The sequence below is a fragment of the Marmota flaviventris genome, chromosome 2, assembly GCF_047511675.1.
Source record: "Marmota flaviventris isolate mMarFla1 chromosome 2, mMarFla1.hap1, whole genome shotgun sequence".
Classification (NCBI taxonomy): Eukaryota; Metazoa; Chordata; class Mammalia; order Rodentia; family Sciuridae; genus Marmota; species Marmota flaviventris.
The window spans coordinates 144,291,727-144,317,097 of NC_092499.1; the positions used below are offsets into that span (position 1 = coordinate 144,291,727).

Below are 25,371 nucleotides of genomic sequence, written 5' to 3' on the forward strand. Positions count from 1 at the left end.
TGTCCGCTGATCTTTTAGGGACCTGCTGAAAGTACCAGCGAAGACAGGTTTTTAAGAAACGACCTTTGCAGGTCACATTTATCCTTTCGGACTTTTTGGACACACCTTCCTCTTCTTGTAGCTCAACCCAGACGAATGATTTGCAAGTAATCACTGTTTCTACGCCCAGCCAGTACCCAGCACTGAGCCCTGGCGCCTTCACCTAACACCTGGCAGAGCAGCCCACAGCTGCGCCCGTGTTACGCTCAGAGGCTTCTCAAAGGTGACGCACGGCCGCCTCCTCCCCTTTAAGGCGGGGCTCGCAAGGGGGTGCCGAGGAAGTCCCGCGGCGCTCCGCGACGCCCTGCCCTCGCAGCGTAAGGGCTGCTCCCTAAGCTCGGGAGCAGCAAACACCGCCACAGCCACAGCCACGGCAGATCCCGCGCAGGTAAGGGGCGCGTGACTACCCTGCTCTGCAGCCCCTGGGACACAGCGTAGGACAGGTGAGTGTGGTGCGGGGCTCACCTGGCAGCACAGCGGGTTCGCTGCCTGCTCTCTCCTAGGGGTGGGCGTCAGATCTCAACCCAAGTAGGGAGTTAATAGACCTTGAGAGTCCAGGATGGGCATGTAGCGGAGCTATTGCCCTCCCTTGTAGCTGCTGGTTCAGCAGTGTCTTGTGGACGGCAGAAATGCAAAGCTTGGAGTGCAAAAGAGCCCATGAGAGGAGGGCAGCCTGCTTCAGGATTTCTTTGCATTTTAAAGGCGAGGCATTGGGTCTTCCCCAGGCGCAGAGGTATTAGTCACTTCTCTGCCTTGGCCTGGAATCTCTGTAGAGGTCATTCCCTCCCTGGGAAGGTTTTGATGTGCTCGCTTCCTGGAACTGAGGAGATTCAACTTAGGTTCCTTGCGTTGACGTTTATCCAGTTAAAGGAGAGCAGAAAACTCTAGGTTAAGAGCAAAATTTGCAGTCTTAAATGTATTACAAGGAAGAAGAAAACTATGATGTCGATGTTACTTTAAAGTCGTTTATTTCTACAATCAGTACTTTAGTGCACTGTTCATTTGTTATGTAGTGCTACTGATGGCTTTAAAATGATTAGATTTCCGTAGAATGGGTTTTCTTTGGTCTGATTGAACTTTTGTGCGATGTCTGAGGGTTTCAGCCTCCTCTGGATGGTTATGTGAGTATGCTCAAGTGTGCTTGGCTGGGCATTTATAGATGCCAAAGAGCTGCTTGGTGAACCTTGGGACCTTAGAACACTGGTTTCAGTGACATGCAGAATTCAGTCACCATTTATTGAGGGATTTTAAGGATTATGCATTCATGTTTTAACTTGAATCAGCAACATTTGAATTGAACAAATATTGGTTGTATGTCTGTTAAGAGCAAACCTCTGCTGTGCTGTTTAGTAGTACAGGTGTTGACCAAAGGGGCAATTTAGGGCATTTATTCCTTACAGGTGGGTGTTAAGAATAAAATTAATGGCATGTTATGCTTTGCCTCCAATCCAGCATCTTATTATATGCTGGTAAACAGTATCTAAGTGCAGGGAAAATGTAGTTCTTTGACTGTATGGGTTATTAGCTTGATCACTCATCCACAACAATAGGAATTATGAATTATTACAATCAACTATGGGTCTGAAAGTGTAGCTCAATGGTAAATCACTGAACTAACATGTTTGAGACCCTGGATACCACCCCAGTACTGAAAAATAAAATCAATCATGTGCCATGCTAAACACTTTGTCTTATGGTTTAAAATATACAAATAGATATTACTTCCCTGTGCAGATGAAAAACTGAGGAAGGGAGCAATTCAATAATTTGTACAAAGTAACTGACCCAGGAATTGAATGTGAATATATCTGAGTGCTATTTTAATTTGATATTCCAAGCAGCTGTGACGAGAGATAGTATAAATCTGACAGATTTACTGGAAATTAGAATTCAAATTTAAATTCATAAAATTCACCTCCTGGGGTTTAGTTTGTCATAAATAATATGAGCATTGTTTTCTTTGTACTTGTGTGGTTACTATGACCTACCTGAGACAAGTAGATAAATAGCTGTTTTTTTCAGTTTGTTTTCAAACTGTGAAAATTTTTAAAGTTTGTCATGTCTTTCTTAACATATTTTTAATGTACTAATATATCCAAGTGGGGTCAATTAGTGAAACTGCTATTACAAATTGAATGAAGAGTTGATTTTTATTGTATTCACATGCTTTAACATATTTTAACTTGTTTTCTTTCCATGCCTGCAAAGTGACTAGAAACTACTGTTGTTACCTAGAACAAACTGTGTGTAAACCTATATTGATCAACATATCTAATATTTAATTAATTAATTTTAAAATTTTGATTCTTATATTTATTTTTAAAGACTATATTTATTTTTCCTCAAAGTTATCTTAAGCAATATAAGGTACAGCAATGGCAGATTTAGCAACACATCCTAAAATTACTGATTTGTTTTTGGGGTAAATGATTCATAATAACTGATATCTTAAAGTGCAAGTAAATTTCAGAAGTGATTCTTAAATTAAAATTATTACATTGTATAGTATGAGAGTTATACTATCACTAAGAATTTATAATATTTCCTGACATGAAGGACACTTGCTTTCTTGAAACTGTCTCATAATGGTTTGTGATTACACTCAAAAAATCAGAGTTTAATATTTAAATATTTGGAGATGTCAGTGGTTAACTGTTGCCTGTGTGGAGAGAATCAGGTAGAATATCTTACCTGGATCATTCTTGGCATGGATGTGTGTGTGTGTGTGTGTGTGTGTGTGTGTGTGTTTCTTTGGTAAAGAAATCAATAAGACACTTAAAATGTTCTATAGGGGATGTTTATAAAAGTGTTCTTGGCTTGGTCTGGTATAAGGGAAGGAAGAGAGTCAGGATGGGTTAAAATTTCAAGAAATTTCTAGAAAATCCAAAGGATCAAGGAGCAGAATATGTAGAAGTGTGTGAAGCTGCTGATGCAAGCTTTGTGACTCCTGGTAGGTAAGCAATTTGGTGGCCCTCTTTAAAAAAATTAATAAAAATTGGGTATAAAGGTATATATTTATTTAAAAGGAGAAAAAAGATTTTAAAAATTCTTGTGAGAAATATATGACTTTGCCAACCAAGATCTTATTGGGCAATTCACCAGAAATGTTTACACAGAAATGCTTCCTGATTGCAGTCTGGCTTCTCCTCTCCTGATAATACCTAGCATCTACCAGCAGCTTGTTGTTCCCGTGGGGGCCCATGCTGATGAAAAGCCTAAAGCTGAAGCTCTGTTACTTTCAAAGAGAGGGAAAGTTGTGGTTGGAGGCAAAGGACTCCTGGACCTTGGAGCAGAGAAGAGACTACTGGGTGGGGTAGCCGAGATCACTGGCTCCACAGGAACTCTGGGCACTCCTGTCCAGTGAACAACTGGGATCTGATCTCTAAGACCTTCCAGGTTATTGGTTCACAGCGACGTGTTTGGCCATTGGCTCTCCAGAATTTCTAACAATCACTATTTATTGAAGATCTTCTGTGTCTCAAGTACTAAGTAAGGTAAAGTCCTAATTGTTAGGGACTCCTAATCTGGTGGAACTGATTTCATTGACCACAGTGCATTGCATTGTTTTAAGATTCTGCATAAAGTGACCATGGGAGCTGTTGTTTGGCTTTTGATGCTCAATCCTTTTGGAGATATTGGTGTACTTACTGAGATGGAGTCCAGGAAGGGCATTCTAAGGTGGGCAAAAAGCCATAGAAAGCCCTGTGGGTTTGTAGCTGCCTGTTGTCCTCTAGTAGTAGTGTTAGTATTTCTCGCTGTTCCTCCAGAGAAGCAGCATCTATATACCTGAGATTAATTTGTTAAACATGCATGTTCTAGCCAGGTACCATGTCGCATACCTATAATCCCAGTGGCTCAGGAGGCTGAAACAGGAGAATGGCGAGTGCAAACATAGCCTCAGCAGTTTAGCAAGGCTCTAAGCAAATCAGTGAGACTCTGTCTTGAAATAAACTTAAAAAAAAAAAAAATGGCTGGGGATGTGGCTCAGTGTTAAAGTTCCCCTGAATTCAATATCTGCTACTAAAAAAGAAAAAGAAAAAAAAAAAGATGTTCTCAGGCCCCATTCTGGAGCACAGAAGAACAGAAGTCTATTTTAAGAAGCCACTGGATGATGCTGGTACATGCTAAAGACTGAGAACCATTGCTTCTAGAGTTTAAGAGAACTGGTTGGGCATGGAATCCCTTGGGAAGATTGAAGGAAGGAAGTAAAAGTGATATTATATTATTATAGTCATACAGGTTAAGCATCCATAATCTGAAAATCATAATTCCAAAATCCTCCAAAATCTGAAAATTTCTGAGTGCTGCCTTGATATCATAAGTAAGATGCCATGAAACTGTTTCATGCACTAAATTATTTAAAATGTCATGTAAACTTACCTTAAGGGTATGTGCATATGAAAAAATTAAGAGTTTTGTGTTTAGACTTGAGTCTTATCACTAAGAGATCCCATTATATGTACAAATATGCTAAAATCTGAAAAAATTCAAAATACTCTGGTCCCAAGAATTTCAGATAAAAGAAATTTTCTACTTGTAAAAAAAAGTAATCTGTATTTCTCTCACTAACGTGTATTGAGCACCCATGCTCTGAAAATATTAACTCTTAATCATCAGCACAATACCAAGATGAGGCAGGGCTCTTGACACTTTTATTTAGATTTGAGACAACTGAGGCAGAAAGCAGCAAAGACAATTTACCATGGTCACACAGTTGGAAAGTGACTCAGTCAGGATTTAAGCACAGGAAGTCTGGTTCCAGAACTTTCTATCTGGTCCTACTTCATGCTTCAAGTTGGATGTTGGCATTGGGCAAGAGGTCTGGAAGGCAGGCTGAGACTGTTTGGGACACACCTTTTTGAACAACCCTAGTCATTTCCTGAACACTTCGTTTTCATGAGCTTTTCTTTAGGAACAAATTCTCAGATTTGAAAGAAGAAATGTTGTTATTCGACTCTAATGCAAACTTTAAAAATTTCATGAGTAAATGGACATAACTTCATACACATGAAAACCATGGAAGTGTCTCTCCTATCACCTTATTATCATAGGCTCATTTGAGTGCCCCAGTGAAGTGCCACATGGATGATTGTGGAAGATGGCCTTGTTTAGGATGCTGAGATTTAGTCTGGATATTAACTCCCTCTAAATGCTATCCTCTTTCCCTAGCCACAGAGCAATTCCATGTGATGTTGTGTTTATCCCTTATATATGGGCAGGCATCGAGAAGTGCTGGGCCTTGCATTTTCAGTATATATTTTTCCTGAAAACAAATTCTATACATTTCATCACAGGATAACTTCACAGTGTCAGGCAGCATAAGTAAGACTGTATATGGATTAATGTAAATGTGGGAGCTTGTAAGTGATGATTTGCCCTTGGGTGTGAACTTCAGATTACTGTCTTCACTTTTCCTACCGAGATGAATAACTGGAGTTAATGGTGAACAGCAGAATCTGAGCACCAGTTGTATCATTCACACATTCTTTCCTTTGAGTGGTGACTGATTGCCTGCTAGTTGTGCTGAGTGTTATGTTAAGGACTGGAAGCAGGTACAGGTATGTTCAGGACAGACAACATCCTTCTGGACTAGCAGAGAAGTACTTGCCATGAAGTATTTGTTACAAGGAACAGAATTAGAGACACTTTCGATGAGAAAGGAGTTAAGCTATTGTCTTTTAGGAGTGATGTTATTTGGCTTGGCTTAAGGCAGTAGGGAAGCAGAGGTGTTGAAGGAATTAAGAGAATTCCAGGAAATTGCAAGGGTGACCAGGTGATGAGAGGGAGGGAAGTATTGGCTCTGTGGATCAGGTTTGTGCTAATAAACAGGGGAGGCCTGTGTGCAGAGAATGATGACTTTCATGGACACTATCAGTTTGAAATGTCTGTATGACCTCGTGGTGGTTGAACAATTGGATCAGTAAGGTTCTGAAGTCCAGGAAGGAGGCTGGCATTGCAGAAATTTGAAAGAATTGGTCTTCAGGTGGTAGTTGAATAATTGACTAATTATCAACGATCGGCTATAATAACTAAATAATTATCAACTGATTAAACTAAATGCCAACTGATAGAATATTACAACTGAGTCACTTAACAGATTGAATAACATCAACAATTACATGATGGAGAATGTAAGAAGCAGGTTGCACAGGAAATTTGGACCTTTCTCACTCTGGCTAGGAAAAATGCATTCCTCCTCCTTTGATATCAAAGGTGAATGTTTACTCCTCATATTTTAGCAGACAGAGATGAATTTTCCACACTTTTGGCCTTTCACTTGTCTGAGAGCCTGAGATCTGGCAGTGGAAGGAGGTTCACAACACAGAAAAGCAAACAAGAACCCAGTGAACAAAGGGATGTTGATGATACCTGATTTTCAGAATTTGACTCCATATAATTTTTAGAGAGTAAAATGTTTCATATCCTTAATTTGTGATTTTCTATTATGATAGACACTTTTTATTTATGTAGATCATGTCTCATAAACTAACCATATCACTTTGTGTTATACAAATTGCCCAGTGCTATCTTATAGCTGTTGCTGATACACAAGTCAGAAGATTACTTTTTTTAAAAATAGGATATTTGGTTTTCTTAGGTGCTCAGAGTTAAGTAAAAGGCTTATTTAGAACATGGGTTTAAAAGTAGCTGAGATAAAATGATTTATCCCAAAATGATTCATTGATCATGCACTACACATACTATGTGCTGGAGGTGCAGTTGTGCATAAAATAGATCTCCAAACCCTCAGAGCAAACAGCTTGGTGGGGGGTATCAGACATTTGACCAATAATTGCAATAAAGGTGCTGTGGTTAAGGGTGAGGGCCAGGTGGTGTGGGAGCAGGTGCTCCAGGGCAACCTCCAGGCTGTATTTTCTGCCCTCTGCAGGAAGCAGAAGCTGGGGCTAGCTGGGAGAGGTAGTGTGTGAGAAACTGCTGAGCAAGAGCAGGAGCATGAACATGGAGAAGGTTTACAAAGTACACAGATTGTCTCTAGAAATGGATAGATGGGTGCTTTTGAGGAACTGAAAGCTAAAGCAGTCTATTAAAGCTTTGCTAATGAAAAGCTAACTAATGAATGGGAATATTCATGAGAGGTCAGTGAACCACTTAGAAAAGGAAAACCAAACTGCTTGATGGATCTGTGTATCTGGGACCATATTTTGAGAAGTGCTGTGAAGAGTTTCTTCAGAGCTAAGATGCAACGGAGGTGACAATGCAAAAGAACAAAAAAAGTGAAAATACCCTGCTTAAGCCAGACTAACACCAAAAACAAACAAAATTATTATGTAATATTTCTTTTTGGTGGTGATGAATGAGAGGTCATTTTTAATATTTTTAACCTTGGCTTAGTCAACTCAGACTAAGAACAGAACATATTACTGCAACCCCAGTAACCTACCTTATTGCCAGAATAGTTTTGCCTAATGTCAATGACACATATCTATCTATATAAATAAGCTTAGCTTCCTAGATTTATATTCTGGAAATGACCTTTGGGATCAGCTGTTCTTTTAGTGCCACCTCTATCCTCCTCTTGGTGCCCAGGCTGTTTCAATACCTCATAAAGTCAGTTGGTGACAGCATCTGTTGGACAAATGTGTTCCTAGCTCTCTGCTCACAAATGCATCTGTGGTTTTTTTCACTATAGTGTCTGTTGTCGGTTTCCAGAACACACCCTGGAACGAACTAACTCTGCCTCCCTCAAGACTTTGCTTCTACAAGGCAACCTACCCTTTCTCCTTTATCTTCTCTTTGGTCTGCATGTCATCCAGTTTCTTCCTACATGATTGAGTGTTTTGAATTCTGTAGGAATCCTTGGCAAAAGTTTCCTCCAGTGTTTTGGGCCTGTCTCAGCAGGTAGCCTTTCACTGACATTTCTTTTGTTTCTCTAAGCCTCTGTGAGCTGGCACAGAGCTTCACCACAAAGGTTCTTGGGAAGGAAGTTTTCTTTGTTAATATTTGAACTAGAAGACATGGCGGGGCTAAGAAGTTACATGATGAATTGTCTTTAAATATCATGAGCATTTTTTAATGTTAAAAAAAAAAAAGATAGATGTGGCCCTAGTCACCAATAAGAGATCGGCATTTGGTCACTTTACTTTCTCTCCAGCTTTAGCCTTTTGTCTGTTTCTAGTTTTCTCACAATAAACCCAAGGTACTAAAGTAATACCTTTTGCTTAGATTTTATGTTCAGTAGTCAATGTGTACCTTTTCATTGACAGTTTTTTTTTTTTTTTAATTTCATGAAAGAAGTTATTTTTGTGTGTGTGTCAGCTTTTTGTCATGGTGACCAAAATATCTGACAAGAATAATTTAGGAAACATTTATTTTGGCTCACAGTTTCACAGGTTCAATCCATGGTTGGCTAACTCTGTTTCTCTGAGCCTAGGGTGAGGCAGAACATCATGCAGAATGGCATAGAGGAGGGAAAACCACTCAGCTCTGCCAGCTGGGAATCAGAGACAGAAAGGGGAAGGGAAACGGGGAAGTTATACCCTTCCTAAACCCACACCCACCTCATCCAGCAAGCTCTACCTGCCTACAGTTATACCCAGTCAGTCCATTCAAACGAGTGTGGACTGATAATGTTATAGCTCTCACAATCCAATCATTTCACCTCTGAACACTCCTGATTAACACATAATCTTTGGGGGGACACATCATATTCAAATAACACCTATGTTATAGGACACACATACTTAGCTGCTGTATTATTTTATTTTTTGTACCAACCACCTGATGTTACTGGGCCTCTACTCAGTGGCAACATTATCTTAGTCACACTCATCCCCTTAGAAACTCCACTAGGTAGGAGCCATTCCCATTTTACTGATGAGAAACTGACACTGGGAGAAACCACTAACTTGTACAAAGTCACCCAGTTGGTTGGAGTGCAAGCCTATGTCTTTTTTAGCTTTTCCCATTGCTTCATTTCAAGTCAGTTACATTTCAATCATTTCACTGTTTTGCTTCTCAGATGACCTTGGGTCTCCAAGACCCATTCTAACTTAGATTTCAGGAATTCCTTTCTCTTCTGGGTTTGGAAGTGACTAATCTACTCATTATCAGGTACAATACAGAGGTGAGACCCTTTAAAGCATCAGAGAGCATGCTTAAAAGACACATCCAGGAACCCTTGAATCCTGTTTACCCTATTATGTATCGCTTTAGAGCAACTTCCTGTGAAAAGATTGTGAGTCTATGAACTTGGATTTTCAGGAAAGGGCTCCTTCATCTGACCCAAGTGATGCTGTAATGTGTGATTGTTAAAATCCATTTGTTAAAGGAAGGAAGCAGTTGCTTACATCTAAACACCACATTTAATTCCTGAATGTTCACGTGAGACCAGCCTTACTGTGTTTTTATATTCTTAAGTGAGATAAACTTTTAAATATAAACAGATGTTGACATTTCAAAACCAAGATAACGTTTTTATGGTGCTATTGATTAGACCTAGGTGCTTTTTTTTTGGTATCTATATATTTATCAGTATCAGGATGTACTTATCAAATGCAATCCTTTCAGAACCCACAGTATAGAGATTGGTTGATTTTCTGGTTGTTATGATCTTGCAGATGCCGAAGCTATTTTTCTGAACACTCTGCTTATCCCCAGGAGGGCTTCTGATATACCTGCTAGGTACCTTTCTTTCCTTTGGGCATAAGTACCTGTGACTTCTTAGGACATGACAGCTGATGCCAAAGCTGACAAGAGTGTTGGAGGGAAAGGAGAGGATGTGACTAAAGCTCCCTAGCACCCTCATGTCCCATGCACAGCCTCTTGTGCCTTTGAGAACACCTGTGTTGCTGTTTTTATTCTTTCCAATAAGAAGCCAGTCATTTTAAGATGCATTATGAATGATAGCTGGGTATTTGGTTGAGGTCTTTTTAAACATAAATTTTGCTTAGCAATTGTGAATATCTTATTCTTGAGACTTCATAGTAATTTCTGTGGTTTGCTGTGACAACCCAAATCTACTCAGTAAGAAAACCAGACCTTGCCTACCAAGTCTTTCTTGCCTGTGGCTTTGAACAAGCATTCACTGACTTAGAACTTACAATGTTTTGGTGTTACCGTTGCTTTTAAATTACATTTTGAAGCATAGTATGAAATAGTACAGAACAAAATGCTCTTTATGTGCACAAATTGCTGGCATATGAATGCATGTGTGTATATATATGTATAATTTTTTTTCTGAAAATAATCATGAGAAACTTACTAGTAGTCACTTTAGGGAGAAGGTCTGTCAGGGTTGAGTCATTTTTCATCGCTTGCTTCTGTGCACAATAACCATTTCATAAGGCATATCTTTTAAAAAACATTACCAAAGCTAATCGGAAGGTGAGATAATAGGCCTTTTTTGTTGTCTTTAAAATGTCATTTAAAAAGCTTGTTTGGGATATGACTATGGTAAAAATACTTTGAATTTGTTTAACATTTTAAAGATTTTGAACAAGTCTTTGGCATTTACTGTCAGATTTAATCTGTTTCTCTGAAATCAGGTGAACTCACACTACTGTCTATGTAATTTAAAATGCTTACAGAGACAAAATTTCCCAAGTTTCCTCTCAGTACAGCAAGCCTTCCCCAGTGCCTTCTCTGAGGTAGGCCTGGGGCAGAACTGCTTAAGAAACCTCTACTACAGGAAGAGATTTGGTTTTAGATTCAGACAAACCCCACTCAAATATCAGCTCTGACATACATTAACTGCAGGCCTTCTCTGTTCATAAAACCTAGTTTTCCTAGGAGATAAAAGTACTTAAATTAGGGTGCGCTGAAGTAGTAATTTATGAAGAGTACCTTGCACATGATAGGTACTTTACAAGGAAAAGAGAGAGCTTGGTCATTTAGTAATAAAGAAACCTACAGAGGTGCCCAAAATGTTCTGGCAGCTTTTCCCATCCAGCCCCATGCACTGATGTTTTGTCCTTTATTACTTTCAGACCAGAATAAGGAAAGCAAGCAAGGAGTGGTGGTACTAAATTATTGTATTTTAAAAAGGAAACTAAAGGTGCACCTTAGATGACGCTGAATTTAAATTCAGTTCATTTTTTCCAATTTAAGGCTGTTATTTTTAAGAGATGAGATTATAGAACTTCCCCTTCTTAATAAAATGCGAAACAAAAATGCTTTAGGTTCTTTTCTTTCTAAGATGTTTTTTCAATTTTACCTAAGTTGGAATTCAGAAAGCTGATATCAGACACACACAGGCATCCTATTGATATTGCTGGATTTAGAATTTTCTTCATAATTATAGTATAATTTGATGAAAGCTGGGCCACTCATGGGGCAAAGTGAAAAATGTTCCCTCAGTCTGTATTGACAAGTACCACTTTGAAGACTGGCTTTGGAAGGTGAAACCTAATCGATGACTTCACTGGATCCACATGCCTACATTTTCAATTGCCAAAAAAAGAATAAATTGACTATGATATGCTGTTTAGAAAATAGATGTTTAGAGAAAATAGAAAAGGTTTCTCATTTCAAAAGCTTGTCTCCCTGGAAAATCAAGATTAACTTCATATAAGACTTATTTGTGGCGTTCTCTTGTAGCACAGAGGATTTTACAAGCAGGTAAGGTCAGCTTAGACCATGGGGAGGAGAGAAAATGTGACCTGATGGAAGGACGGAGGAAATTGACTGCCAAAGGTTTGTTGGAGTGCCTGGGAGAGATCTTCACTGTGTCTCTTGTTCTTCTCATATTGCATAGCCTCCTGAAACTTGGTTGAAGAGTCCTTTGCTCGTCATTTACTAGGAAAACGTTCTATGAAAAGTCACTTCATGTGTTTGCCTTGCATGCAAAAAACTCTGGGTTCAATCTCCAGCACCACACACACACACACACACACACACACAAACACACACAAGTCACTTCATGGGAAATTAGGTGATGAAACAAGGCCAAGGTTGCATAAAAATCAAGAATACAGAGCTAGGATACTACACTAAAAATCTTGGCTCTTTTAAGTATTGACTGTTTGACACTGGGCAAATTACATAAGCTTTCTGTGTTTCTGTTTATTGATCAGTGAAATGAGGCTTCTAATAGGGTTACAAGGATTTCATGACAAGGTCCTTAAAACACTTAGTACCTGGTGTCTGTTACATCATTTGCTCCATGTGAGTGGTGGCTGCAGGTGCTGCTCTTGTGTGTTATTTTGGAATACTAAAGATGGGGAGAATCATTTTGGGTTTAATGAAGTATGATGGGATGGGTCGTGTTGCCTGACCTTAATAAGACCTTATATTTGCTTCATATTTAAAACTTATTTGCAGTATTTTAGCTCAATGGGAAGATTCTTTTGGATGTTTCTAGTCATTCCAAGCCTTTTCTTAGATGATCCTCTATGAGTTGGGTTCAAAAATGCTCATAGCGAGAGGTGATAGAAAACTGGGCAAGTTCATTTGGGAATTATCAATTTAAACCTCTTCATGGAGCTGACACTGGCATTGATGGAATCGGAGCAGTGGGGGAAATCGATATAACCTTTTTAAAAGATAGATGGTTTTAATATCAATAATGGTTGTCATTACCTTTTCATTTGAGAGAGGATGTTATATTAGAATGCTTTAGAAATACTGTACTGAGGGTTGACTGCAGTCTTTGATAGTCTTTTTTTTTTAAGTCAAAAGTCACATGGTTTTGGCAAATGTCATTTTAAAATACATCACTGACAGGCATAGAAATACATTCTTCAAATAAACCATGTATCACATAAGTAAAAGGAATATTAATTCATATTTTAGAGTTTTTAAATTTATTTTTATTTTTTTCCTTATAGGCAAGGAGGGGCTTGGGGTATGTGTGTTTGTCCATGTATGCATACCCAATTCATTTTAATTTGTTTGAAGCGATTTTTCTCATTTGATTCAGACATTTGAATCTGTTCAGAGGGGAGTAAATGTAGTTCAGCCAGTTTCTCATAATTCCTTCTTGGAGTTTATGTTGCCTTTTCTTGGGTTTGACATGCTGGGGGACACCAGCTGTCTCCAGAATCCCCAAGAATCTCTGCTCATTGAAAACCAAATGTTAATGGAAAGAAGAAAAAAGGGGTATGCTCACAGACTCCTGCCATCACTCTTAATTCTAGGAAACTTCAGTTCTGAAAGTTCTACAATCTTTTGGAAAAACAGTTCTCAATTATGTGGGCTTTACCCTGTTGTAGAGGTCAAGGGTATCATTGTCAATCTGTTGTCTGTGATTTTTATAAAGGTGGTAAGAGGTGTGAATTGTTCCATTAATAAATGATTTTGAAAAACCAGATGGGGATTTACAGGTAGGAAGAAAACAGTCTCCGTTCTCACCATGGTTACTCTTTACCATAGTGACTCCTGGGCCTCTAATGAGGCTGTGCCATGACTGATGGTTATTACTGATTTTATGCTCTATAGCTCCTGTATGAAGCTACCCATATCCCATATCATAGTGCAATAAATGTGTTCTACAGCAGATGTCTCTAAAAGGCTTAAGAGTTGTTATACTCTTTAGCTTGATGGAATACTCTGGTCTCCATGTAGGTTTGTATTTCTGGTGAATAGTGCCATGACAGCTGTAGATATAATTCCCTTGTGAATTTATTCTTCAATGAAGTATAACTGCTATGTGGCCGGTATTTACATGGAGTAGGTAAATATAGTCCCTTACCCTGAGGTTACTTACACTATTGGAATGGGGCTGGATTAGGTGATAAAATAAATAAAATAAAAAGGTAACTTTGAATCATTAGGGCCATGATGGATGTTGGCATGATGAGATTATGGTACAGAGGTGCTGCATCATACTAGAGGGTCATGGTTAATGTTAGGGTAGGTAATGTTAGGGCTGTCTAAGAGGTAAAGCTTGATGGGCCCTGAAAGAGCTGGTGATTGACATGTGGGAACATATAAGTAATAGCCCTGAACCAACATACAAAATCCATAGGCTGTCACTCCAAATGTTTACATGCATTTTCTCCTTTTACTGGGGCTACAGCTTTCTGCTTCATATACACATTTCCTTAGACCAGGTGGGACTGGGTATTCTGAACATGATGGGCTCTGCCAGGCAAGGTCATTACCATGGGTCGATTGAGCTTTTCCCGGTGTCCAGCGCAAGTCAGGTGAACTTTGCATCTAGCGTGAGCTGCTTCTTAGCTTACTTTCCAGTGACACTGGCTGGATAGATAAGTCCAGAACAGTGGCTGGACTTGCTAGAACTTTCCCTTTCTGCCTGAAATATGTCACTTGATGCTTTAAGCTCTCTGTAAGTGCCACATTGTTCTGTCTTGAGCTGTCAAGATCCTGCTCACTTACATCAAGACACCTGCTGGAAATTAGAGCTTCTTCTACTTCCGTTCTGAATCTTTTCAACTATGTATTCCCTTCCAGTCATTTTCTATTATTAATGAAGTTTGGCTTGTATTATATATTTATGGAAAATTAATCTAAGTTGGCAGTGAGACTTTGCAAACATGCAGGTGTCTGGATGGAGTCCTTTATGGTCCATCAGTGCAAAGTCACCCAGTGGTATAAAACCTGCCATGGTGGCCTGAGTAGTTTTCACATGTCTTGTTGATTAACTCTGAGTACAAAACAGTATCATTTGGTTACTTCAGAATGTGAGGAGATGGTAAGACAGATTTATAGCTTTATATAGAAATGGAAAATTACTAAATTAAGTATTAAGCTTAGGTGCTATTTAAGCACTTGAGTTGTGCAGATAGATTTTTACCTTGGCTATTCTCTCTGGAATCTTCTGTACAGAGACAAAAAACATGGTGAGATTTTATTGTAAATATGTAGGAATTATAGGAACTTAATAATAAAACAGAGTACACAGATATCTGTCCTGATTTCTTACCACATGCTTGTGCTATGTGATGTGGCTACAATCCTTTTTATGAAAATTGTGTCCTTTAGAATATTACATTTTAAGATGCTATATTTTTTCTATTGGGGTTTGTGCAAGAATTAATTATGCCATATTTTGAGTTACCTACATCTCTTGAGTTGATTGTTTTGAGAAAAGCTGTAGGCTATTCTTGGTTCTTCCACAGTATGTTTCTGATACTGGTGCTGAGACAGAGATGACAAATTCCTGGCTCAGCGCCCCACTGCTCCACTTTCTAAAGCCAAGGGCAGACGTTCATCTCGATGCCATTGTATTTACCATTCAGCCTCAGAATATTTTGTAATAATAACTCCTCAGATAGCTGCTATGAGTTGATCTGAGTTGACCATCAGAAATCTAGTTGTTATCCAAGATTGTGTTTGATTGGATGTATTTCTTTCTGTTGGGAGAAAGAATCCACAGGACACCCTCCCATCCCCAATATTGCTGCAAGCATCACTTTTATTTTTATATGTAATTATTACACAAACAAAATTATATAAATACTAAAAGGAATAAAAATAAATGTGAAAAAGGAATGTATATTCTGATTTGAAAAAAATTAGGCATTAGCAGTTTTTTCATGTTTCTTTTCAGTTTAGTCCCTACATTTACATCATTTTATAGTCATAAACGTAATTTAGGTGTAACTTTGTAGTTTGTTTCCCATTTAAAATGACATCACAAATAATTTTTCAGGTGACCACATAGCATCAGAATTAATTTTTAATGGCTGCATTAATGATGATTTATGATTTGTATTTCTGTTACGATATGTGTGTATCTCAAAGTACATCTCTTAATGTGCACTCTGTATAGAATCTCTTAAGCTTGTGGTATATTTATAGTTTCTATTAACTCAGTTGGCACCTTGTGAAGACTGGGCAAAACACTCTACGCTTCACCTGTGATCATGGAGTAATTTAAAATTTCATGTGGAGAGCATGTATTAGGAGTTGGTACAAAAGCCCATGAACCATGTATTTTTGTGTGGATTTTCTTTAATATACTCGATCTAAAAGCACATTGAGGCAAAGCACCTGGCTCCCCAAAGAACCAATACCATGGAATTACCTAGAAAACAAAATTTAGCTAAGTGGATTTATACATTACCATGGAGACATTGAGTATTAGCTCAGCAAGGGTCTTTGTCTCCCAGTTAGGTGAAGTGACATGGGCTTTGCGGGGCAAAATCACTCAGAACAATAACATTAGGAGAAAAGTGGTCTGAAATAATACGTTTTGATCTTTATGCTTATTTATATAAAATTTAGCATTATGGAAGTAAGCAAAATCGACAGCAGAGCCCAACAATTTTAGTATAAAAAGAATCCATTTGGAGGGAATAAAGGTGTCTCCATCGTGCTATTCCATGTGGACTGGTGTTGAGTGTTTATAGAGGAAGCAGCAGAAGATGTCTTCATCAAGTTTAAGCCAATATGAAATGAGTCCATTGAAATCTGTACTCTCACATAAGAAGTGTAATTACAGGAGATTAGAAAATAGTGGCCTTTGGATAACCCCTGTTTGATTGGCAGTGAATACAAATGTAATAATCTCACGTATATATTTGAGCCAAGAGCAACTCTTGAAGTCAGAGTAGTAGGTGGTGTTGGACTGCATTACTGCAGGGCTGCCCTATGCACAGCTGGGGTAGTGCCCAAGGTCTCACCTGAGCTTTTGACCCTGCTCTGGAAACCTGAAGTATTGTAATTTTACCAAATACATCCTCTTAAAAGATATCACCTCATAGCTATATATTTGTCCCAATTTGGCTTACAAATCAATTTTTACGACTGAAACAGTAAAATATACTCAATATAAATTGAACCATTTTCAGTGTATGGTTCAGTGGCATTAGTCATGTTGCTCAGTCACCACCACTGTCCAGCACTCTGTTCAACTTGGAAAACCGAAACTTGGTATCCATGAAACAGCTTCTCCCCCTTCTCTCTTTTCTCTGCTCCTGGAAAACATCCTTTCTACTCTCCTTTAATATTTCACGACTCCAGGTGCCTCACATAAACAGAATTAAAGTCATGTTTTTAGGTTTCGTTTTGGCTAATCTCATTTAACACAATGTCTTCAAGGCTTATCCAAGTTCTAGCATGTGTCAGAATTTCCTTATTAATGCTGAATAATATCCAATTGCATGTGCATGACACATTTGGTTTATTGATGTGTTTGGGGGGGGCACATGTTTATTCCTACCTTTTGCCTCTTGAGGATAATGCTGTGATGAACACTTGGGTGCACAAATATTTTTTTTTTAAGTCATTGCTTTTTAGTTCTTTTTGCAGAATAAGCCCAGAAGCAGAATTGGTGTAGCACATGATAATTCTACATTTCATTTTTTTGAGGAACTGTTGTACTGTTTTCCATTGCAGGCATTCCACTTTCACCAGGTGTCTAAGGGTTGTAATATCTCTAGATTTTGGCCTCACTTGTTATTTTCTGTTTTATTTTTTAATTTTCTTTATTTTTGTAGCCATCTTGATAGGTGTGAAGTAATCTTTCTCACTGTGGTTTTGACTTGCATTTCTCTAAAGATTAATGATGGCGAGTATAACTTCTTTTCAAAGACATTCATTGTGTATGCACTATGTAACTTTTTGAATTATAGTTGAATGGAAATTACCTAGAGACCCAAAAGGTCTGGATTCTAGCCATGTCTCCCTCTTGAATTAGCCATTTGACCTTCAATTCTGTTTAACAAACTTTAATTAGGGCCCCTGCCCAGTGCTGAGCCCTGCACCACAGAGAGGAGAAAAATAAACTACAAATTTTCCATTCATTTCTCTGGTCTATATATTTCTTGTTTCTGGAAATAGTTCTCTTGGTGTGGTGGTGGTGGTGTTTTAATGTTTTTTTTTTTTTTTTTTGGTTGTTGTTGTTTGTTTTTTGTTCAGCCTCCATAGCTTACATCTTTTCTAATTCTAAAATTTTTAACCTAAAATTATAAGTATAACTCAGTGTCTTCAGACCTAGGTAGGTGTTTTAGTCAGCTTTTTCAATGCTGTGACCAGAAGACCCAACAAGAACAATTTTAGAGGAGGAAAACGTAATTTGGTGAGCAGAGTTTCAAAGGTCTCAGCCCGTAGGCAGTCAACTCCATTGCTCTGGGATCAAGATGAGGCCGAACATCATGGCACAAGAATGTCGTGGAGGAAATCTGCTCAGATCAGAGAGACTGATCTGTTCACCAGAAACAAAATATATGCCCCCAAGGCACACCACAATGACACACCTCCTCCAGCCACCCTATGTGCCTACAGTTACCACTGGGTTACTCCCTATCAGGGGATTAACACACTAAGTTAAAGCTCTGATTAACCAATCATTAAACCTCTAAGCTTTCTTGCATTTTCTTACACATGAGCTTTTGAGGGATACTTCATATCTGAACCATGAGAGTAGGACAAGAAAATTGTAAGGCAGGAGGAGAAAGGCAATTGGGAGATTTTGGAGGAATTTGCTATTAAAATCTGAATCTTATGCATTTAAAACTTCCAAATAGTTTGATTTCATGTATCCTTATAAATTTTTTTTTTAATAAACCTATTTGAACCAAATACTGTTATTCACTGTGAATTCACTGGCCCAGGATTACTGAGTGTCTCCTCTACAAACTTCTTGAAAGGCTATTTCTTGTTACAACCTACTTCCCTGCCTTCCCAGCTCACCCCAGGCTTCTGTGTCCCCAAGGCCTCTATTGCCAAATCTGATGGTGCGCCTCAGTCTTCCTCAGCTGACTTCTTTGGTGTTTTGAAATACTTGCTCACTCCCTCCTGGGGACCTTTCCTTCTCTGGGCTTCCTTGATCTTGCTCCACTTCTTATCAGTCCCTCCTGTCCTTCCCTGGCCAGATGCCCTCTGTTTGGTTAAAAGTTCTCTTTTTTTTTTTTCCTGTGTGGTCACTAAAAATTAGTGACTCCAGTGACGTGGTCACTAATCCTACTTTCTTTTCACTTTATCCACTTGTTTAAGAGCAAAACTTTCCCAACCTTCCACATTTCCATCAAAACCCTGTTCCTTAAATCAGAGAAAACGTTCAGTATTTTTTTTTTTTTTTTGAGATTGGCTAACTTCACTTAGCATTATATTCTCCAACTCCATTCATTTACCCGAAAATGCCATGATTTTATTCTCTTTTATTGCTGAGTAATATTCCATTGTTTTTTTATTCTAATTTGCTATATATGACAGCAGAAAGCATTACAATTCATATTACACATATAGAGCACAATTTTTCATATCTCTGGTTGTATACAAAGTATATTCACACCATTCATGTGCTGATTCATAATGTGGTTGGGGCGGGAGGCATGGGAGGATTAGATGAAATCTAGATAGAGCAAAGGGGAAGGAGAGGAAGGGAGGGGGCATGGGGGCAGGAAAGATGGTGGAATGAGATGAACATCATTACCTTAAGTAAATGTATGAAGACACAAATGGTGTGACTCTACTTTGTGTACAACCAGATAAATGAAAAATTGTGCTCTATATGAGTAATATGAATCATAATGCATTTTGTAGTTGTAATAACAAATTAAAAAACAACAGCAACAACAACAAAAAAACCTGTTCCTAAGCTCCAACCCTGAATATCCTATTGGACTATAGTCTGTTTCAGTTTTGATAATTTGTCAGTGCATCCAAAGGAACATAGTCAACATGAACTGTACCTTATCACTTGTCAGTGACTCTTGCTCTTGTTTCTCTGTATTAATGGGTGATTTCACCATATCCCCACTGTCCATTCAGAAACCTTAAACATATGTTTTTGCTCTTTTATACCTCTCCAACACAAAAAAACTAACAAATTAGTTATTCCCTCAGTATCTGGGAAGGACTAGTTCCAAGACCCTAGTGAATACAAATATCCAAGGATGATAAATTCCCGTATATAAAATGGTGTAGAATTTACATACACCCTCAAACATCCTTCCATGTTCTTTAAATCACTTCTAGATAACTTATAATTACTTATAAATACATTGTAAATGCTTATAATTACTTATAAATACATTGTAAATGCTATGTAAATAGATTTTTAGATACTGTATTTTTAAGAAATAATGGCAATAAAAATGTCTATTCATACAAATGCAATTTTTTTTGGTTAATCTCCCATGTTCCAATCAGTGGTTGGTTGAATCCATGAATGTAAAACCCATGGATATAGGGGCTGAATGGACACAGCTCACCTTCTCAATCAGTCCCCTTCATTCTTAATTACAGTTTACTTACATTGGATTCATACAGCTACTGTGTGCTCTAGCATCCTATTTTTAACATCCCTATAGATTTCAGCATGCTCTTGGCATTGCTTTGGTACCCATCTCTCCTACTAAACTGAGTGCTTGCAGAAAATGATTGGAATATATTTTATTCCTTGGGCTAACTGGAAGGTTAAAAAAACATAGCTTCATCAACATTGTACTCCAGCTTCATTTTTTTCTTAGAAAACATAAGCAATATAATAGCTTCCTTTGAATATTATAGAACTAATGCTATTATAACAAATATGCACTAAACTCAGAACAAATTTTTTTCTCAGTTTACAAAAGTATAATGATGTTATAGCTCAGTGATGGGTGGAAACCAATACCTGCTTTTAACTTGGCTCTTTATGATCCAGAGCACACTGTTTATTTTCACCTTTGTTGACTCAAATTTCCAACTGTACAAGTTAAAGTTGCACATGCGTGTACTAAAAGGATGGGACAACAGTGGGTGACATGTTTTGATAGTATTTGATGACCCAAAAAATTTTTCTTCATAGCATTCACATTTCTTTTTTGTTTTTGGTACTAGGGATTGAACTTAACCACTAAGCAACATTTCCAGCTGTTTTGATTTTTTATTTTGAGACAGCATCTCACTAAATTGCTTAGGGCCTTGCTAAACTGCTGAGTCAGGCCTCAAACTTGCAATCCTCCTGCTTCAGCCTCCTGAGCTGCTGGCATTCAGATATTCTTGTAGTCACTTCCTAATTGCTTATTATTATTGCTACTTAATTCATAGGGTATTTAAATCTCAACACTTTTAAATTAGCCTTTGTAATTTTCTGTGCCATTTCCCATTCCGATGAATCAATAATTATAATGTTGAATGACTCTTTTTGGGGAATTTAATTATTCCTTTGAATCATGTTCAGAAGAGAGATGAGATGATACCCTCTTGGGGATGATAGCACAGCCTAGTAGATACCAACACAAATGCCATCAGAAGGAACCTGGATCTAATCCTGGCACTGACATTCCTTAGCTGATAGGTGGTTAATTTCTAATTCTAGTCGTCTTTCTGTGTAGAACCAGGACAGTGTTACTCAGCTCTATTATGTATATGAAGATTCAGAAAAATCATAGACAAAAAGTGTTCAGAATAATGCTTGCACATGGTCACCACAAAACAAAGGGTCACTCTATTATCCCTAAATTAATTATCTTCTTCATTTGGGAATCTCTAATGTGGCCAATGTTTGTTTTCTTGGAGTAATTTTTTATATTTTTAAATGAAATTGAAATCAACACAACTCAGCTCTACAAAGATTAAGATTTTATATGCTGATAGTGAGTTGTAGAAGTTTTGAATTCATTACACTATATAGTTGTCCTAATGAGAATTAATCATTAATTTGTCATTGACAACAACCTTAAATGATTGATGACCATTTATTGAGAAACTAATGACTTAACTAGAGAAAAATTTCAACTCATCATTTTGCTTACAATTTAAAAGACACTTTGTATTATTCTAAAGATTGAAGTTCCCAGACATATTTTACCTAACACTTATATGAAAGAGGGTCATGGAGAAGGTAAATAAATGTGATATAGGGCTTCACAAAGCAATGTTTTATAAATACAGAATGTTTTAAAAGTCTCTTATTCAAACATAAGGCATAGTCTTCTTTTTTTGTAAAAATATAGTTCAGTGGATAAAAACAATAATTGAAAAATAGTCTTCAGCATTTTGATCTTATAATTTGCATACTGATTTTCCTGGTGAGATCATCAATTTAATGAGGGCAGTAATGATTTCAAACATATCTTTAGGGAAATTTACTAAGTTTCTGATTTGGTTAGCCTAGTACTCTGGAGTCAGTATAGAAAGAGGATCAAAAGATTTGATACTGTTTCTAGTATTAAATCTAGAGTGTGTTTTCTCATTTTTCTGTACAACTGAAATTTTTGGTATCAGCAACCACTTAAATATAGATGAATACAGATGAATAATTTTTAACCAATAACTTTTGTCACAACACTACACTTTATCACTATATTATAAGTATTTTAATAATTTTATTTGTGCTTGTTTTCTCTGGGTAGTGATAAATTAGATACAGACCTCCATATACTTATGCTTTTAGTCCCACAAAGGGAGGCTGGACTCCTGGAGGAATCCTAGAGAGCTTGATAAAAGGGTACAAAACAGGGTGTAGAGGTGGAGGATCTGGGTTTAGGCTGGAGGGTCCTAAGGATGAACCAAGGGGAGGCAGGATTAGCTCTGCACTGGGTAACATCTTGACCCTGTGTATCCCAGTGATCTTTGCTTAGGAATTATGAGGAAAGAAGTGGACCTAAGTGGTTGTCAAGAATGAAGTAATCAATCTAAACAGGAGGTTATTACAGTTTTGGATAACTATGGGTTGGCCTTGGTGAAAATGCTTTGTGTTGATCTTGCCAAAAATGCTTTGTGTTGACCTTGGATTTGTCCATCACATTCTGATTATTAGCAGAGATGACTTCTATTTTCTGAAATACCTTAGGAAGGCATTTGTTTCTCTCACCCCATTTACCAATGCCCAGAATAGTTCTTTTTGGCATATATGGTAGGAAAAAATATAGACTTTTTCTCACTCCTTCATACACCTCTGTTGAATGGAGAACTTTTATTAATAATATATTTAACTTTATGTGCTCTTCCCCTACACAATATGGGGCTCCTTTCAGATAGAAATGAAAGTCCTAGTAAATACTCACAAAAAGTAACTTGACATCACTTAGACTGAGAGTCTGTTACCGTGTCACTAGTGAATATCAGGGTGGGAAACCTCAGATTGTTGTCTGAACTGAGAGGGTCAGTCTCAGAGAAGTAGAGGACCATTTTGAAAGGAAGTGCAACTTTCCCACGTTTTTACTTCCTGAGTAGATGCCCCAGGAAATGGATAATTTGAGATGTGGTCTGTGGCTTCAAATTTCCATCAGTGTCAAAATCGCATTTCCAGCAGTGTGGAAACCAGAAGGCTAAAACCAAAGGTGCAAATTGCAAATCAAAGAACCTTGGACATTGGCTTCTTAGTTGGTCTCCCTCCGGTGATTCTGTCCCTTTGTGAAACGTTTTTCACGGCAGCCACTGAGATGCCTTAAAAAACAGGTGAAAACTCTGATCAGTCCCCTCATAAAGCTCAGCTTTGCTTGCTGTTCTCCACCCGTGTCTTCCTGGCTCACATGAAATAAAATCCCAAGCATTTGACAGCTCCTGCCACTTCTCTGTCATTTCTTTCAGGGACTGTGGTTTTGGCTTTGGGCCTTTGTATGGACTTGTCCCTCTATCTGGAATTCTCTTCTTCAAACAGCTACTCTTTTTCTTTTTCCTCACTCAGATGCCTGCTCACAGAGTACCCCCTTGCTATGGTTTGAATTTTGCCCCTAAATTTCATGTGTTGGAAACTTATTGCCCAAACCATATGTTGATGGTATTTGGAGGCCCCTGGGAACTGATCAGAAATCAACAAGGTCATGAGAGTGGGGCCCACAAGAAGTCACTAATGGGTTATTAAGAAAAGGAGGAAAAGCCAGAGCTAGTGCATTTTCTCTGTTTATGTGACGTCCTCTCCATGTCGCAATGCTGCAGGAAGGCCCTCACTTAATGCTCCACTCTATTCTTGGACTTCAGCCTCCAGAACCACGAAGCAAATAAACTTCTATTCTTTACAAATGAGCCAGTCTCCAAAACATTGTTATAGAAACAAAACTGGGCTAAGACACTTCCTTCTCTGTAAAATGGCTCTATCTCCAGATTTCTCTACCCTCATATTATGGTAAATGGATTTATTTTAATGTTGTTAGTTTACGGTTTTGCTCCAATGATGAGTGAATCCTCTCTCAAGAGGTATACATATTTTTTCCCCCTTACCTCTGCCCTATCACCTGAGTCTACAGAAAGACATCTACATCTACTTTTGAAAATGCAAAACATACAAATGGGCCAGAGGAAGCAAAAGAAAGTCATACACAATGTTATTTGCAAATGTTAGAGTAAACTTGAAGCAAATGATCACTCGTTGAAATTACTGCTTAATGAATTTCTCAAGAGGAACACCCCTTAGCAGAGGTGACAGTACTATATACCAAACTCTATTTAAATTGAAGTTCTATTTTTTTTAATTAGCACCTTGTCTATTATAAGCTCATATGTTTTGCATTATGTTCATTACCTGATCCTTCTTACTGGAAGAAGAGACATAGTTCTGAAAATAGTCACTGCCTAAAGGAGAAAACCAAATTCTTGTTATTACTGCTTTTTGTTTATTTTTGTTCTGAGTTTTTCGGCAGACTAAAAGATTGAATTGTTCAGGTGCTCTAAAAATGTTCTCTGCATATTCTTTTGTTCATTTACCCTCTCAGCAGATACTTTTTGAGACATAAGTTTGCATATTTACTTATAAATTATGTACGTGTACTGTGGTAATGATAATGCATATATTATTAAACATAGACAAAAATAGAAATTAAAAAGACACATTAGATCCAGTCTGAGTGGAAGTTCCCGTATTTTCTTGCCACACCCCACAGTTATTCTGGACCTTCCTAGGTATACACAGTCTACTCTGGGGTCCCCCTTTAACAATCTGGTCTCCTGCATGTGATGGGTTTGTAGGACTTCTAAATGTACCAGCTGCCAGAACTCTGCTTGGGGGATGCTGGGAGGAGAACCACTTGCTAAAGTTCCTGAAGGAAAGTCATTGTATTCTAAACCCTTCCTCTTTAAAGAGACCATGGTCCTGGTGCCAGCTGGTGGTCAGGAAGCGGAAGCTGACGTTCAGCATTTATTTCTGCTGCTGTTTTATTCCTGCAGCTGTTATGCCTGATTCATAAATCTCTTCTCCCCAAATTCCAAATTTGTAAACTTCTGAAAATGGAAAGTTTTGCTTTTGTTTTTCCTACTTATTTGGAAGCAGACTCTGATCTGAATACTTCTAAAGCTATTTATGGTTCATAAATCCTATTCAGATTGAATTTTGATACGTTTGATGATGGCATACTGCAACTGAAAGCAAACTGGGCCTGTGATTTTCATATAAGGGAAAGCTGATATGCACACTATCATTCCCACTTTGAAGCCTCTCGTCCTGTTGTTTGGGATCTTGATGTAAAATCTTTTGGTAAAGGACACTGGTCATCAAGGGACAGGATTACTCATAAAGGCTTCTGCTGTAGTTTAATCTAGAAT

General features: G+C 38.0%; 1 protein-coding gene across 1 annotated transcript in view; it reads left to right on the forward strand.

Moving 5' to 3' along the window:
* Window positions 1-356: 356 nt before the first annotated feature.
* Mctp2 (multiple C2 and transmembrane domain containing 2) overlaps window positions 357-25,371 on the forward strand; it is a 221,373-nt gene continuing 196,358 nt past the window's right edge. The window contains exon 1 of the mRNA XM_027956122.2: window positions 357-482. The gene's annotated coding sequence lies outside the window, so the exon portion shown is untranslated. The remainder of the gene's footprint in view (window positions 483-25,371) is intronic.